The 16,245-nt window shown below is 38.6% G+C and overlaps 2 non-coding genes across 2 annotated transcripts; both read right to left on the bottom strand.

The window, feature by feature from the left end:
• Positions 1 to 3,150: 3,150 nt before the first annotated feature.
• Positions 3,151 to 3,351, bottom strand: LOC125178023. The gene has a single exon (XR_007156757.1). It is a non-coding gene; the product is annotated as a small nucleolar RNA U3 (small nucleolar RNA).
• A 3,604-nt stretch (positions 3,352 to 6,955) lies between these two features.
• LOC125178022 lies at positions 6,956 to 7,157 on the bottom strand. Its single transcript, XR_007156756.1, has one exon. It is a non-coding gene; the product is annotated as a small nucleolar RNA U3 (small nucleolar RNA).
• Positions 7,158 to 16,245: the final 9,088 nt, after the last annotated feature.

Genomic DNA, 16,245 nt, shown 5'->3' with positions numbered 1-16,245 from the left:
ATCCGCTCAGAGGGCAGCCTTGTCTGACTCCGCTGTTTACCTCAGTAGGTTGTGTCATTCCATTTTCTGTTGCTATGCATGTCGAGCCTCCATTCATTATATCTTCGAGGACTTCGATCATGTCGTCTCCAATCCCGGCCCTTCTCAATGTTGTGCTGATGACGGCTGTAGGCATTGAACCAAATGCATTTGAGAAGTCCAGCAGTGCTACGCATGCTTCACCCTGGGAGCGTCTGGCGTTGTCGAGGTATGTTTGAAGTGCAAAGTTATGTTCGATCACTCCGTCATGAGGCATGAATCCCTTTTGTGCATGACAGAAGACGCCTTCGTTTGTGGACCAAGTTCTGAGACGGTCTACAAGACAGCTTGTGTAGATTTTGTAGATGGTTCTGTAGAGGGCGATGGGTCTCCAGTTTTTTATGTCTGTGGGATCGCCGCCTTTGGGGATCAATATCGTCTTCGACTCCTTCCACACGGATGGGATTCGTTTGTTTTGTAAACAAATTTTGTAAATGAGATGTAGGACACGGCACTCGGGATCGACGGCTCTCCAGTGCTTGTACGTAATGCCGTCACTTCCCGGCGAAGTGTTCTCAGCTTTTCTAAGTCGCTCAAGCATTACGTTTTCTGGGAAAGGTACCATCGTTGCCGGTTGTCTTTCTGGCGGGGGGCTTGGTATGGCTTCTATTCTGCGTGCGTCGAACTGTTCTTCTTGAAATATCTCTGAATAATGAGCCATCACTGTTGCGTTCGGTATTTGACACCTTTCTGAGTCACCCTCAAGTATCAGTCGCACTGCCCGTCGACGATTGCGTCGATACAGTTGTTGGATTGATTACAGTCCAAAGGGTCAGTTCTAAAGTTTCTCGTCTCTTCGGTGGGTGGTCGAATTTTTTGGTGTGTTCTCACTGCCGTTGTTATATCTTCGAGAAGCAGTTCGAATTCATCCCAGTTTGTGTTTCGAGACAGTCCGTTGAGAGGTGCGATGAATTGTTCAAGCACCCACTAAGTCGGCCCTTCTGCGTCATTGGTTGTGCGAGTGTTCTCAGTCACTTCTGTGCTCTCGTTGTGCTCTGCATCAGCAATGTCGATACTGTCGTCCCGCTCTTCATGAGCGGAGACTTCGCTAGCCACATCATCTTCGGTCTCGGGAATAACTTCTGTAGGCGTGCTATTCATTCCTTGTTGCAGCTCTACAGCATTGTCGTCTACAGTGTCTCCAGTAGGAGCGTCTATTTCTTGAGTCATTTGTTTGATTAAGATCCCTCTGCGTTTCTTCGGCTGGTGGACTGTCTTGGCCGTTTTCTATGGCGTGGACCAGCGCATTTCGGAGCTCTTGCGCATCGCGTCTGTTGTGCATTGCGATGTGATTCAGGAGGCCCCGAGCTATGGGGAAAGATTTGTCGCAACTTTCTCGTGGGCAAACGTGGGTGTGGATTCTTGCCACTATCTCCCTTGCAGGTGCTGCTGTACATGCATGGCGTGAATGTCTGATGCCAAGGGCGGCGTCGCACCCAGCACATGTGATGTTGAACGTCGGTCTAGCGATGAGGTGTCTCCCTTCCAAGTGTCTGCATAGGGTTTGCTTCCTATGGGTCCAATCAGTAGAGGCGCATTGCCATGAGCACCCAGGTTCGGTGCAGGGCAGGCTGAGAGGCAGAGGATAGTATAGGGTAACAGTTGCTCCCTCGCGAGTCGGGTGCCGTATATCAGGAACTGCAGGTAGCTGCTGTGCTTCGTGCTCCGGGGTAGGCTGTGAAATTCTTCGCTCCGCTCTCGATGGCTCCATACTGCTAGCAGTCCTATCCTTACTACACTTTGTTCTTAGCCAAAAGGCCGAGAAGCGATCCTGTTATTTGTGTTATATCTATAATATAATAATGATAAGATGATGGCGCTTTGTCATTGGTCGCCATTTGTCGGGCAATGTTAGCGCCACACAAGATCGCGGCTGCTGGCATGCCACGCAGGATATTCACTGCTGCACTCCCACGGGGGTGAGGGGTTTGGATGGCCAGGGTTATTTCCTCTTTGGCGTCAGCCTGCACATCACGTCTCGCGTGCCCAGGAGGGGACCAGCGGTGCCCAGTGACGCAAGACTGCAGGAGACGTATCAAAGATACCTGCCCCGGTGAGGACAGTGTGTTTGTGTGGGATTAATGAGGCTGTCCCACACAAAACACATTACAGTCCTCGCCGGCGCAGTTATTCTTGATACGCCTCCTGCAAATTTAATACTACACTTTTATCTTAGCTAAAAGGCCGAGAAGCGATACTAAAAAAGCAAAACTCTTGACACCGGCTCACCAACACTGAAGACATGGAAATAAATTCAAGGAAATGCTTCTTTTACGGGGGGAACTGAACAAAATGGGCCCTGGCTGGTAACGCGGGATGCAATTACTTTCAAATTAATTGTTTAACTGAGGTTGATCATATGCGACTTGATAGCGGAAATCGTTCATTATATAAAATAATCGATGATCGATATACAATATAACAAATGATACTTATAACATGTGACCGAGCATTCGTTAACCCGAGTGGTAGAAAGACTTCACTTTTAGCTGAGGAGCAAAATTGGACGCTCTAATGACATAGCTAGGAAAACTTTATTACCTGCAAAATGATCGGTCGTAACAGGACACTTGTGTGATAATTATCTGAGCTCTCTTAACTAGCATTGAAAAACACATATTTCTTAATTTCAAGGGAGTCCAAGCGTTACATTTCAAACAACCCAGACACATATCAAATAACAGGAATTTCGTCGATCCTGACATTAGTTAAGGAATACCCGTCACACGCACGCAGAAAGCAACGTACCAAACGCACGATGAATTTCATTTTTCTACAAATGAAATAATCCGTCAATCAAGAATTTACTCTTAGAGCAGTTGATCAACTTAGATATTGGACGGCAATGATAAAATTTTGCACGCAATAGTATGAAAAATCGTGTTAGCAAATAAAACTTCGATTACGTTAGAATAAATATTTTGAAATTACGAAGTCCTCAGCATTTTATTTCCTGCATGATTGTTGACTAATTTCATTGTATCAAGGTTTTGGAAGAACATATCCAACGAAGTAGAGAGAGTTCAAGATTTATTTGTCTCCATGAGGAGAACGGACAAAAAGTCGGAGCATACCACTCAGCCGGCGCACGGCCCCTCCTAGACTCCACAAGGAAGTACTAGGAACGGTCATCAGGCTCGCAGAGACGGATCTCTAGCGAGCAGTTTCCCGCTCAGGACCTGCGATGAACTCGTCATCGTGGCTTTCCGTGTGAAGCTAAGCTCTAGTTTAGTGACAACATACTATAGAAATGATCCTTTGGAGTATGGTCATACATTCACCAGACATGTGTGCACACCGACGCAAGGAACCTGAACACACGCGCAAAACCGGGACATTTCAGGTATGAGAGACTCATCTAGAAATGAATTTCTTTCGCATCAACGCAACTTTTTCTCAAACATGTTGGACATTAAATTTGTTGTATGGTCATACATTCACCAAACATGTGTGTATGACACACATGTCTTTGATATTCAAAAGTCTCACAAAAACTCTTAAGATATTTTTCAAGTAAAATTATTAAGTAAAATACGCGTAAGATATGTATAAATTGCACCGTTCTTTGCTCCTTCAACAAACAAGCGGAAACGAATGGAAAATTATAATTTGTTTCTCAACACGGTTATGAGTTTCCAATATCCAAATATCTCACAACCGAAAAGAAACCGAAATTCACGTGTCTAAAATTAGGTGAAAGATGTTAATTTAGACGTTCGTAAATGGGTTCAACGTTTGGCTATCAAAACTGCTTCGATATAGAGCTAGTCCTGTGATGCTTAAAGTATTTTCGACAGAATTGTTGAGAGTTCAAATTTCAGAAATTTAGTATTGCCACTTTTGAAGGTGAGGGGCTGAATAACTGGTTCAGTAAATCTTGATATATGCGTTTTATCTTGTCTATCTCAAACGATCAAGTGCTTGTAAATTATTCGAAGTATGTGAACATGTCTTAAAAACAGAAAAATCACGTGATAAGTACTTCACCAATTCGAAGAAAAGAAGAGGGCGCAATGGATACGGGATTTTTTAACATAATAATATTCTCATCTTCGTTGTAGATGGCCCCGAAAGGAGCACAAAATATCAAAGTCTATAAGTAGACAAAGATATGATACGATACCAGTAAAACGTGGTAAAGGGAAAGCGTAAATTCACATTAGCGAGGTGCTTCTGGACACCCTGTCTAAAAATCGCTTATACTTAAATAAAAATATTGATTTTACCATTTATATTTTGCCACCTAAAGTGAAAAAAGCTCACTTCAACCCAAGCTGTGGCACTCGCAATACGTACGATATTTTTCTTTTAAGTGCGGTAACTGGGTTGATTTAAATATTATAAACCCAAAATACGCTAAATGATATTTTGGATGGATAGCTAAATCAAATCAGACCAGTCACCTGCAAAAGTGGTAGAACAGTCCTACAGTTGAAAATATTCTTATATATTCTATTCAAAAGCTTGCGAATATGTGACACAGTGGCAAGACAAACGAAAAACTATGTCATAGGCGTGAAGTGCAAACAAATGCACATGAACGCCTTAATTATTAGTTCACTATTGAGTAGCTAGAATTTCGTCAGTAGTTTCTAAAGCAAGGCTTCTTCTCAAAGAATTACGTCATGCATTCTTCAAAAGCCGAATAAATATAGGTTTATAGATATACTGTTAAGAATTAACCACCAAAGTAGATAAATGCAGGTGCAGTTGGTAAATTTTAATCATCTTAGAATTTCACAGCATCGAATGGGTGATACTGTTAAGTATTGGAAAAGTTGGAATGTCAGTCTTTCCATCACCGATATTATTTTTCGGGGGTTCAAGCAATTCAATAACTATAGGATTGTAGCTCATATAGATTACCACGCGACAAAATTTTTTCTCGCTTCGAATCACCGACATGTGGAACAGCCTCCCCGATGACATCGTTGGCGCTCCAAGTATGAACGCGTTCAAGAACAGACTAGATAAAGCTATGGAAAAATATATGTTCAGATTTGAAATGCCTAGCAGCTAGCTCCTTATCGAACCCGGTGGAAGTCTAGTAGCTACTTCAAACTATCGCCAGTCATGAAAAGATCCGGGCAAATAACATGATATTAGATCTTCTGTGAACAAGGCACGAAAAGGAAAAGAATCGGCGACAGGTCACATCAGGCCTACACTTCAGAGCCGACATCACTATGTTATGTTATGTTATCACCGATATTATTTTTCGGGACTTCAAGCAATTCAATAACTATAGGATTGTAGCTCATATAGATTCTGTTCATTTACGCTATCGTTTTAACTTAAACGTCTTCATGGGAAGTAAATAGAACAGCTGGCGCTCACGTAATGTTTTTAGAGCTTTATAGAAAATGCAGGCTGGTAAACTTTGATAGATGCATCAGATTGCCGGAACCAAAGCCAGGCTTGCAAAAATAAGTCATCTATGATAATTTTTGTGAAATAGATCAATGAAGATTCACGATCAAGTTGACAACACAGTACATAATTTTTCTCCAAACTAAATTATTATTTTCTACTATAGATGGAAATAGAGATTAAACCATGTCCGAAAATATTACAAATTTATCCCTTCAAGCGGAGAAGAGAAAAATCTTCTAAAGGCGCTCTGTCGTTGGTCGCCATTTGTCGGGCAATGTTAGCGCCACACAAGATCGCGGCTGCTGGCATGCCACGCAGGATATTCACTGCCGCACTCCCACAGGGGTGAGGGGTGTGGATGGCCTGGGTTATTTCCTCTTTGGCGTCAGCCTGCACATCACGCCTCGCGTGCCCAGGAGGGGACCAGCGGTGCCCAGTGATATCAGACTGCAGGAGGCGTATCAAAGATACCTGCGCCGCCGAGGACAATAATGTGTTTTTGTGGGATTAATGAGGCTGTCCCACGCAAAACACACATTACAGTCCCCGCCGGCGCAGTTATTCTTGATAAGCCTCCTGGAAATTTAGTACTACACTTTAATTTTAGCTAAAAGGCCGAGCAGCGACACAGAAAAAGCAAAACTCTTGACACCGGCTCACCAACACTGAAGACATGGAAATAAATTCAAGGAAATGCTTCTTTTACGGGGGGAACTGAACAAAATGGGCCCTGGCTGGTAACGTGGGATGCAATTACTTTCAAATTAATTGTTTAACTGAGGTTGATCATATGCGACTTGATAGCGGAAGTCGTTCATTATATAAAATAATCGATGATCGATATACAATATAACAAATGATACTTATAACATGTGACCGAGCATTCGTTAACCCGATTGGTAGAAAGACTTCACTTTTAGCCGAAGAGCAAAAATGGACGCTCTAATGACGTAGCTAGGAAAACTTTATTACCTGCAAAATGATCGGTCGTAACAGGACACTTGTGTGATAATTATCTGAGCTCTCTTAACTAGCATTGAAAAACACATTTCTTAATTTCAAGGGAGTCCAAGCGTTACATTTCATATAATAACCCAGACACATCTCAAATAACAGGAATTTTGTCGCTCCTGACATTAGTTCATGAACACCCGTCACACGCACGCAGAAAATAACGTATCAAACGCACGATGAATTTCATTTTTCGACAAATGAAACAATCCGTCAATCAAGAATTTACTCTTAGAGCAGTTGATCAACTTAGATATTGGACGGCAATGATAAAATTTTGCACACAATGGTATGAAAAATAGTGTTGGCAAATAAAACTTCGATTACGTTAGAATAAATGTTTTGAAAGTACGAAATCCTCAGCATTTTATTTCCTGCATGATTGTTGACTAATTTCATTGTATCAAGGTTTTGGAAGAACATATGCATCGAGATAGAGAGAGTTCAAGATTTATTTCTCTCCATGAGGAGAACGGACAAGAAGTCGGAGCATACCACTCAGCCGGCGCACGGCCCCTCCTACACTCCACAAGGAAGAACTAGGAACGGTCATCAGGCTCGCAGAGACGGATCTCTAGCGAGCAGTTTCCCGCTCAGGACCGTGCGATGAACTCGTCATCGTAGCTTTCCGCGTGAAGCTAAGCTCTAGTTTAGTGACAACATACTATAGAAATGATCCTTTGGAGTATGGTCATACATTCACCAGACATGTGTGCACACCGACGTAAGGAACCTGAACACACGCGCAAAACCGGGACATTTCATGTATGAGAGACTCATCTAGAAATGAATTTCTTTCGCATCAACACAACTTTTTCTCAAACAATAATTCCAAAGTCCCACAAGAATTTAAATAATCTTAAGATCTGTTTCAAGTAATATTATTAAGTAAAATACTCGTAAGATATAAATTGCGCTATTCTTTGCTTCTTGAACAATCAAGCGTAAACGAATGGAAAATTAGAATTTTTTTCATCACGGCTATGAGTTTCCAATATCCAAATGTCCAAAGCAACACAACTTTTTCTAAAACATGTTGGACATTAAATTAGTTGTATGGTCATACATTCACCAAACATGTGTGTATGACACACATGTCTGATATTCAAAAGTCTCACAAAAACTCAAATACTCTTAAGATAATTTTCAAGTAAAATTATTAAGTAAAATACGCGTAAGATATGTATAAATTGCACAGTTCTTTGCTCCTTCAACAAACAAGCGGAAACGAATGGAAAATTATAATTTGTTTCTCAACACGGTTATGAGTTTCCAATATCCAAATATCTCACAACCGAAAAGATACCGAAATTCACGTGTCTAAAATTTAGTGAAAGATGCTAATTTAGACGTTCGTAAATGGGTTCAACGTTTGGCTATCAAAACTGCTTCGATATAGAGCTAGTCCCGTGATGCCTAAAGTATTTTCTACAGAATTGTTGAGACTTTAAATTTCAGAAATTTAGTATTGCCACCTTTGAAGGTGAGGGGGCTGATTAACTGGTTCGGTAAATCTTGATAATCTTGATATATGCGTTTTATCTTGTCTATCTTAAACGATCAAGTGCTTGTAAATTATTCGAAGTATGCGAACGTGTCTTAAAAACAGAAAAATCACGTGATAAGTACTTCACCAATTCGAAGAAAAGAACAGGGCGCAATGGATATGGGATTTTTAACATAATAATATTCTCATCTTCGTTGTAGATGGCCCCGAAAGGAGCACAAAATATCAAAGTCTATGTAGACAGAGATATGATACGATAACAGTAAAACGTGGTAAAGGGAAAGCGTAAATTCACCGTGTCGAGGTGCTTATGGTCACCATGTCTAGAAATCGCTTATACTTAAATAAAAATATTGATTTTACCATTAATATTTCGCCACCTAAAGTGAAAAAAGCTCACTTTAACCCAAGCTGTGGGACTCGCAATACGTACGATATTTTTTTTTCTAAATGCGATAATTGGGTTGATTTTAAATATTATGAAGCCAAAATAACCTAAAGGATATTTTGGAGGGATAGCTAAATCAAATCAGACCAGTCACCTGCAAAAGTGGTAGAGCAGTCCTACAGTTATAATAATATTCTCATCTTCGTTGTAGATGGCCCCGAAAGGAGCACAAAATATCAAAGTTTAAGTGGACAGAGATATGATACGATACCAGTAAAACATAGTAACGGGAAAGCGTAAATTCGCCGTGTCGAGGTGATTCTGGACACCCTGTCTAGAAATCGTCTATCCTTAGATAAAAAGATTGATTTTACCATTAATATTTTGCCACCTAAAGTAAAAAAGCTCACTTCAACCCAAGCTGTGGGACTCGCAATATGTACGATATTTTTCTTCTAAATGCGATAACTCGAAGAGGGCGTCATTAAACTACGTTCAGTGCGCGCTCGGTTAAAATCAACCAAATGCCGTCCGACATTTCTGATCTTCAGCTCCTTGTGAGCCATACAGTTAAGTATTCTATGACTATCTAGGTCCATTCTTTTTGAAATCGAACGAATTTAGGAGAGAAGTAGTATGGGTTTTCTACTTCACAATCCTGCGAGGCTAGGACGTACCGTAAATCTCTCGTCTGTTCAGTTCAGAGCGACAAGCTTTCCCGAGAGCATTTCAAATTCATGTTTTTAAAGACGGTGTACCAGCGACCGTGAACTGTGGTATGGCCCTTGTTGCATGGAGTAGATGTACCTCAACACTGATGTCTCAAAGAGTCTTCATCGTATTTGCATGACAAACTATAATTTGGCCCGTAATGGCACTTTCAAACATAAGTTGCTAAGAAGACTGTGATAACTAGAACATTTTAGGTCGATATTTCCATCATTTATAGATATTTCTGTCAATATCATCTACTGCTGTTTGATATTTCATGCATGATATCATGAAAATTAAAGCTAAAAGAATCGTGTAACTAAATGCAGGCAAGAAATATGACTGTTCATTCGATTGTCTTGAATTCAATCAATTTTTCTTCATTATCAATAAAGAATGCATGCCATGAAAATAGTTGCAATAGTTAAAATTTCTTTAATTTATTTGTCATAAATTAATGGAGACCCTTTTGTTAGCAGCCTAAGTATACCCAGATAAATGTCACAAATAAATTTTTAGGAATTAACAGAAGAAAATTGGAATGCAAGGTCAAAAATCAATAAAAGTTTGCCTTGCTAGTCTATATAAAAACTGAAACCAAATCTCAAGATTGAAGAAATCTAACATTCTAGAGCAACAGTACCATTCTTAACTTCAGTTGCTCACTGAAAGTTAAAGTTGCTTAAATAATTTAGAGAGAAAGAATTTAGACTACACACTAACCTGTTCAGCAGATATGACAAATTTCAAGAATTAGATGATCCCATTTACAGTTGATTGCGATGAGAGTCAAGGGTCAACCTTTATTTCATCCGTCCATTTCATACATAATGACATCTCACATCAGTCACATGTCATGGATCATACTCTCACTGGAAGTGATAGAATTTAGAAGGTGACCACCCTGAAAGCAAAAGGTGAAATAAAACAAAAGTGTTTCAGATGTACATTTTATTACAGAATGAAGTAGGCAAGAGTACAGTCATGCAACTACTTGTTATCCATACACATTGTATATTGCCCCATGTTTGTGCTTCTCTTGAATGCCTTAGATGTTTATGCCTCTCTTGATGTCTTACAGATCTCTCAGTCTGACTCTAGAACAGTAAACTAGCTGATTGATTAGCTACTCAAGTAGCAGTCAACTAGTTAGTTCATTTTAGAATTTTTCAAGTCTCTTTACAAATAGAATTATCATGTTTAATTGTAGTGAAGCATGCAAATACTGTTAGTGATTCTTATAGAAAATGCTGTCACATGCTTAGAAGATATATACAGGTTTTGTAACAAGGAGCAATCAATCTTAAAATATTATGCAATTGTCAACGAGTCAGCACCATGTCATCACTTGGTGCTGATTTTGAGTATGCTGCTACTTTTGTTTTAGAAAGCCTCAGTAAAAACTTGATTATTATAAGAGCATTAAGTGGTCTACATATAAATATTTTTGTATAGTTCAGCTACAACAACAATGAACAATGCACACAAATGTATAAAATGTAAATCATATAATGATTGTAACCACATATTTGTTATTTATTAGACATTTGCACTACATTTTAAAAAGCAAGCAAATTAGCTGTTGAATTGCCAATCAGAGTTTACCATTTTTTATTATTTTAACACTGGTTAGTGTGGTTTATTCCCAACAGTCATCACAATTATGAAGAAAAATGAAATTTATTTAAATTCAAAGTGACCACAGAGTATGTGGTATATATAGAATTATTATTAATGAGAATTTGATAAGCCTGCAACTGCTGAACTGCATAGAATTTTAGATAGAATTCTTTAAGGGCAGAACCATTTGTAAACCTCAAAAAATATAAAAATAAGAAAAGTACTTTGAATTAGAATTTGTAAACTCATATGCACTGCAGTGCACCAAATTTTTTGGGCATAGTCATAGTGTGCCAACATCTATCCTGTAAAACCTTGCAAGATTAAAAGTTTAAACTACCCGATTGGAAAAAAGGGGGATATCAGATGAACTAGTATGTCTGTTAATGAACTCCACAGGATGTATAGGCTGCTAAAATTGTCACTAATTTTGCAGGAAGCTTAAAATATTAATATAATTCTAACTCAACTCTGTCATGCAATCCGGGAAACAAAATTGCAGAAAGTTCCAAGTGAGAACTAATACAACCAATTGAATTGGGTAGGATGCATAGTACCTGAGTACCACAAATTACATAAATTATTATTCATTACCAATAACATTTATCATGAGTCCATGACATTAAGCCATTATCTACTATGTGGCATCTGTTAAAAATATCTTATTTAAGATTCCAATACTACAGCTCCTCTAGATCTCAATTGCAGCATAAGGCTGAGCATAGAAACAGTAATTGATTTGAATTGAAAATTTCTGGACTTGCTTCAGATGCTTCAATGACAGAAGAATAATGCCCAAAAGCAAGATTCTGGGATAAAAGCTCATACAGACCTCTTGAAAACCTGTGTGCTAACAATAACAATTTCTTTAATTTCATACTAGCAAATGCTTGACTGCAGACAGAGGAGATTTGAAGGGCAAATGTGTTTGCATTGGGTCATCAACTAATAGAGCAATTTTGAAAAATAATTGAAATGGGCAATTCATGGAAAGGGCCATTTGTGAACCTTCATCTGAATAATTTATGCAATCATTTTTCAGCATCGTTTGGTGGGGTAGAAGTAGGGCTAGGTAAACTAAAGGAATTACAGAGAGGAGAGTGGCTTAGCTCTGAGCCCTGAGGCTCTGTATTGCTAAGATAAACAAAGGACACTAATAAATTACACGTCGAATTGATTAAGACAGGGAGATAATATTACCAGGGTTGCCAGATGGCCTAAAAACGGCCGAGTCCTGACGAAAAATGACTTTTACCTCAATATATGCTACGCTTGTATATACATATATAGGTTCCGGTGTAAGAATTCCATTTTCATATTTTTTCGGACATTTAAATCTTCATTAAGAAGTATGTAGGCTACCGCCTCTATAGCGGTGGCCTACATAGCATAGTATGTAGGCTATGTATGCATCCCGAGTTGGAGGGCCGGTATAGCTTGAAAAATTAGCAATGCTTATCCTGCGGAGCAACAATATAGTATATATTTTTGAATGTATGGCCCCTAAATGCCAGTCCTTCATTGCATGAAACCTTGAGAAGGGAATGCTGTGAGGTGTGATGTTTTCACACAATCGACCGGATGGAGACTTGAATAAATAGGTAAACAAGGAAGCTTTTATTTTTAATTTAATTATCAAAGTTTTGAAATTTGATTAAAAGCGGTTTTGCGTCTTAGAAAGACAGATTTGAAGTACCATCAAAAGATTAATGTTCAGCCGGAACAAGCCAAATCCAAAATGAAATCTTCAGGTCGGGTCAGAAGAAGTTGAAGGTGGCGGGTTGGTTACTCGTTGAAAGGACGGGGTGACGAATGTGTGATGTAGAAGTGTGAAGCATGAAATATAAATTTAAACAAATTTGAAAATGCAAACCTTAAACTAACTCCAACTTTCCTACAGATTTAAAAGATGAATACAATAAAAATATATATAACTCAGTACTCACTGCAGTGAGTGACAGAGAGCGCATATTCTCGTCGGCGAAAAAGTCGTCACGGACGGACGGACAGACGGACGGACGTGACCAGCACAATGGCGCCTTTTTCCATAAATGAGAAAATGCACTATAATTAAAATAAATAAATTCAAACGGCATTCACACAAACCAAGGAAAAGAGAAAGAGGTCTGAAGTAAGACGATAAAGATACATGAACGTAATGGCAGGTTAGTTGCCACACGGTGAGGAAACGGCAATCTTCACGAAAGTCGTGAATTTTAAAGAATGAATCACAATGAGATTTCAACAACTCGTCTAAACGAAACAATTTCACAGGCTTCCGCTGGCGGCAAATACGGTATGATGTAATTTACAACAGATGACTTCCACCCGCACCTGAACCCACGATTTGGATTATACGTTCATTCTTTGGATCAAGTAAGCGAAGGGAATTTAACAAATTCTAATCTAATAATAGATCTTACAATTAAAATTAAACCCTGCCAATATACAAATTTACGGTGAGGAATGAGGAATTTCTCACAAAGGTTGGTTGTGATGAATTTGGATATACCTCCTTTAATCAATAGAGTTTGAGGTTGTAAGTTAAATGTTAGAAGACACCGTTGCAGACGCTCGACAGGAGAGATAGACCCTGCCTTTACTGCTTTAGACCAGTCGCAACTGAGCAGTGCTTTGATTGACACATTTACTGCCTCGTCACCTCACATGACACGTTTACCGCCTCGTCACCTCACATGACACGTTTACTGCCTCGTCACCTCACATGACACGTTTACTGCCTCGTCACCTCACATGACACGTTTACTGCCTCGTCACCTCACATGACACGTTTACTGCCTCGTCACCTCACATGACACGTTTACTGCCTCGTCACCTCACATGACACGTTTACTGCCTCGTCACCTCACATGACACGTTTACTGCNCAGACATTAGACAAGACGGTGTCAGACAACTTGTTTTGGTCTTGTAAAGTTCAATTTCATAATAAATAGATTTGATCCACATTTCACAGTGACATTTAAATGAGGGAAAATTGTTTCAAAATTTAAACACCAATTGATATGCTTCTAAATACGAATTTATTCATGTTTTTGCCCTATAATGTCAAATTTGTCTTAATAACTTCACTTCAAATCCTGAATGATTTTGTCTCCCATGGCGAGTTTTCAAACGTCTTGTGTCTTTTAGAAAACGTTGGTTGTTTATAAGCAGTAATTATTTTATTTTAATGAACCAAAGAAAGTTTAGTCATCGAAATGACAAAATCATTAAATTTAAAATATTAAGTTATATGAGTGAGATCATCAATTATCAGAGAAGCTGTAAGAAAAAAAATCATTGTTTTTGATGTGAAAGAATGTTTTTAATTTAAAAGAAATGCAATACTTAATTTTCAGAAATACAATGCAAAAATTAATGATCCCTATTAGAATTCAACAGACGCGACTCATTCAGAATTAAATTGAAAAAGTTGGTACCTATTTGAAATTTATGATTTTACAAATTGTTTAATTGAATGCCGTGCTTTAATTCAAGATCACCTATGAGTATGAATTTAAGTCTCATGACGGGAGATCTCAAAATTTATTGTACTACCACGTATGTTTGATACATAAGCTTTTTGTCCTTTTGATGACACGGAATCCACACGGAATAGTTTTAGGCTTATAGTTATAGTTTTAGGCTTCTGAAAATATTTCAAACCTCTATCAGAAATATCATAATTAATCATTTTCTTGCATTGAGTATATTAACGGTATGAACCGTGCCGCCGCTGCCACGATCGTCATTCGTTTTCGTAGTTGCATGCCGGGCGCCTGCTTTTGTTGTTCTATTTAGTCTCGCTCCCATGAATTGCGTGTTTAGTGTGTGCATCATGGAAAAGTCTGCTTGAGAGCGTAGTCACGGTGGCTGTAATTACTTTATTAAGTTTACTTCTTTGCAACCATATTAAGAGACAAATCTTTAACGAACTAATACTTTGTATAATTTTAATTGTTGAGTGAAAGCTGCGCCTGCAGCCTTGCTGGCACGCAACATTTCCAAGTGAATTACCATATAGAAACTTAGCATACCCATACGTGTTTTAAGCCTATAAGAAGTTCATTTTTTTGCCTCAAATAATGTTGTATCGAAAAACTGGTGTAGGTGTATCGGGAATAATATATGAACCGTCAATACTAGAATTCCATCCTGGTTGTAACAGCTAAACTACTAATCAAAATATTGCAAAACTAAAAATAGTGGCGTTAACTTCAACATTTTTACTAGGGTAAACGCGGTATATTCCGACATCATGGGTAATTCCGTCACCTCTCTAGTTATTCCTTTATATTAAGCTTTGTTTTAGTTCCATGCGTTCGTTGATGGTTGAAATGGTGACGTCATACATTTGTGCATCGAACTAATGCCAAAACACTAGGTCTTGGCCATCTAGCGGGAAAATATTGAGATCCAAAGAGAGACAATGCATGCTACTTGGTGAGATCATCGAGAAATGTGTCAAATTTGACAGTTGACCTTGCTCTACCAAATAGTGAATAACTGTGTTTATAGGAAGAATATTATGGTTTAAGACTTTTAAATACGTCTGTGAATATATTAGGAATCCTTTAAGTATACTTGTATTCGCTGATTTCAAGTCGTAAATAAATTAATAGATGATTAAGTTGAGAAATGGATTTAGACACATGAAAACTAATTCCGACACAACTTGAATTGGACACACACAGATCGTTCCAGGCTTTGTACAAAAATTGAAATTTGCTTAATTAAAAGCCTAATAGTTGTTAATTAAAACGTAATTAAGTAGTGTTCAATATTCGTTGTGTTCTAATTCAAAGCCGTGTTGTATCCCAATACAGCTCACACAGCGAACGGAATTCGAACACGTGCAATACGTACGGGTATTGCGTGCAATACGTACGCGTACGTGCAATACGTACGTGGTGAGTCGTATTGCTGACGCAATACGACTCACCACGTGTCGAATATTGCCACACACAGTGACGGAATATAGGGATTTGGTAGGTTTCCTTTCTAAAGGCTTTTTAATAAATATGGCAACATTTTGTGACGTTTCATCGTTGCTGACGCGTAGTCCGGTGTTTTGTGAGTCACGTGAAGCCAACAAAAGTTACGTAACGCATACAGTTTTTTTTATAGTTTTTCATTTCTTGATGCGTCCTTAATGTGTCGGAATATACCGCATTTACCATATCTATTATGTATAAAGCTAGTCAAGAAATCAAACATTTACTATCTCTAAAAATTTGCTGAAAAAAAGTGTAAAAGTGTGATTTTGGAAAAGTACCTCTGCTAAGGTTAAGAGCAAAAAAAATATTTGCCGTATTAAAAAATTTTACTTACATAAAAGTTGCATCCAGGTGTTGGCTTGAAAACGTAATTGATGGAATTTGCCTATCTCATTCCTAAAAAAATGGCAGCCATTTCCGTACGGCGGGGCTACTTGGGACACCCCCCCAGGGTAATTAGGGACACCCTTAAAAATGCATTTACTGTAGAACCTCAGTTAGCAAAGGTTCCAGTTAACAAAAAAAATTGATTAACAACAAAGAATTTTGATTACATTT

This window comes from Hyalella azteca, unplaced genomic scaffold (assembly GCF_000764305.2).
Source record: "Hyalella azteca isolate HAZT.00-mixed unplaced genomic scaffold, Hazt_2.0.2 contig6498, whole genome shotgun sequence".
Taxonomy (NCBI): Eukaryota; Metazoa; Arthropoda; class Malacostraca; order Amphipoda; family Hyalellidae; genus Hyalella; species Hyalella azteca.
Note: the sequence above shows the minus strand (reverse complement) of the source record. Positions and strands in the feature narration are given on the sequence as shown.